The sequence below is a fragment of the Triticum urartu genome, chromosome 5 (genome assembly GCF_003073215.2).
Source record: "Triticum urartu cultivar G1812 chromosome 5, Tu2.1, whole genome shotgun sequence".
Lineage (NCBI taxonomy): Eukaryota > Viridiplantae > Streptophyta > Magnoliopsida > Poales > Poaceae > Triticum > Triticum urartu.
In genome coordinates this window covers 42,329,699-42,332,228 of record NC_053026.1, presented here as the reverse complement: position 1 = coordinate 42,332,228, position 2,530 = coordinate 42,329,699, and positions in this window count along the sequence as shown.

The window sequence follows — 2,530 nt, the reverse complement described above, 5'->3', positions numbered from 1 at the left end:
TCCCTGATCTTGATCGTACACGTTTGCGTGTATGATTAGTGTACAGTTGAATCGGGGGCGTCACAAGTTGGTATCAGAGCCGACTGCCTGCAGGAATCCCCCTTCCACACTCCTTGGCCGAAGTTGAGTCTAGACATTACAAAACTTTTAATAACATGGTTGTGTGCCTTACGGGCCCACGTCACCATCTGGGTGGTATTAGGATCTTTTACTCCTCGATCCTTACTCTGGAACTCTAAACTCTCTCCTACTCGGGTTAAACGATTTTACTAACTCTAACACTAGGATCCCGTGACCATGTTCACCCCAAAGTTGGATAAGCCCTAGTTATTCTTTAGAGTAGTATTTGAACATTATCCACATTGTCATTTGACTCCTGTGAAAACATCCTTGCTTTCAGATGGAACCCACGAGGCAGGTCGTGCGCCACACGACGGCCATTGGTGCCTCAGGATCACCTGCTGTGTTGGTTGAGATGATGACCTATTTGGGTTATCGCTGGCACCCTGAGTACACCGTCTATGAGGAGTATCAGGACTTCAACCAAGAGCAGTACCGTGCCATCGTCCACCTCTACTCTCGGGAGTATGACTCCACTACTGTGCTGCACACTGCTCATGGTGTTGGAGTGACTATCGATATGGCGGTCCACGATGCTGCTTATGCTGCTCTGACACGTCTTCATGGAGAGTATCAGGAGTTGGACACCTCCCCCTTCAGGCACATTGCTATCGCATCTGATGTTGGTGCGGAGGGATACTACACTGCTGCCTACTCCACTGTCACCCGAGAGCCCTTCTACCATCAGAACCTGGTTCTGCATGCTAATGGGCTGGATAGAGCTAACCGAGCTCTACGCCACGAGTTGTACACCACCCTCAGCACCTGTATCGTGCTCTGACGCTGTTGCACCCCTCTGTCCACTCTGGTGATCTGTCGCGTTCTGCGATCTACCCTGCCCGAACCGTGATGCCCCAGGGCGTCGGCTGGCCAGATGTGGGAGGCTACTCTCCTGCATTGGGTCCTCTCTCTTCTACATGCTGCAAGATGTCGGTTAGGGTTATGCTATGCGATGCTACTTGGAGGACTTCAGTCTACTCTCTTCTACATGCTGCAAGATGGAGGTGGCCAGAATTGTAGTCTTTGACAGGATTAGCTATCCCCCTCTTATTCTGGCTTTCTGTAGTTCAGTCCACCGATATGGTCATTTACACATTTACCCATGCATATGTAGTGTAGCTCCTAGCTTGCTAGTACTTTGGATGAGTACTCACGGTTGCTTTCTCCCTCTTTTCCCCCTATCCCTTCTACCTGGTAGTCACAACCAGATGTTGGAGCCCAGGATCCAGACGCCACCGTCGACGATGCCTCCTACTGCACCGGAGGTGCCTACTACTACGTGCTGCCCGCTGACGATGACCAGGAGTAGTTAGGAGGATCCCAGGCAGGAGGCCTGCGCCTCTTTCGATCTGTATCCCAGTTTATGCTAGCCTCTTAAGGCAAACTTGTTTAACTTATGTCTGTACTCAGATATTGTTGCTTCCGCTGACTCGTCTATGATCGAGCTCTTGTATTCGAGCCTTCGAGGCCCCTGGCTTGTAATATGATGCTTGTATGACTTATTTTTATTTGTAGAGTTGTGTTGTGATATCTTCCCGTGAGTCCCTGATCTTGATCGTACACGTTTGCGTGTATGATTAGTGTACGGTTGAATCGGGGGCGTCACACTTCACAACACAAAACTCAAAATAGAAAATCTCGTGAGCTCCGTTAGCGAAAGAAAAAACACCACTTCAAGGTACTGTAATGAACTCATTCTTGATTTATATTGGTGTTAAACCTACTGTATTCCAACTTCTCTATAGTTTATAAACTCTTTTACTAGCCATAGATTCATCCAAATAAGGAAACAACACACGAAAAACAGAATCTGTCAAAAACAGAACAGTCTATAGTAATCTGTATCTAACGCAAACTTCGGGAACCCCAAAAATTCTGAAATAAATTTATGGATGTGAGGAATTTATATATTAATCATATGCAAAAATAATTAACTAAATAGCACTTTCCAAATAAAACTGGCAGCAATTCTTGTGAGCGCTAAAGTTTCTGTTTTTTACAGCAAGATCAAAAAGACTTTCCCCAAGTCTTCCCAATAGTTCTACTTGGCATAAACACTAATTAAACACAAAAACACAACCAAAACAGATGCTAGATAAATTATTTAGTACTAAACAGGAGCAAAAAGCAAGGAATAAAAAAATTGGGTTGCCTCCCAACAAGTGCTATCGTTTAACGCCCCTAGCTAGGCATAAAAGCAAGGATAGATCTAGGTATTGCCACGATAATGATAAGATAAACGCGAAAGCTCATCTCATACTCCCTACGTTCAGCAGCAAGCTTCCTTTGTGGCAAGCAAAAATAATCAAAAGGGCTAAATTTAATGGGACAAAAGTCCCCAAGATCAAGCTCGGGAGGTATTGGTTCCTCCTTTGGCCCCTCATATTGCACAGTCAATTCATCATTATAA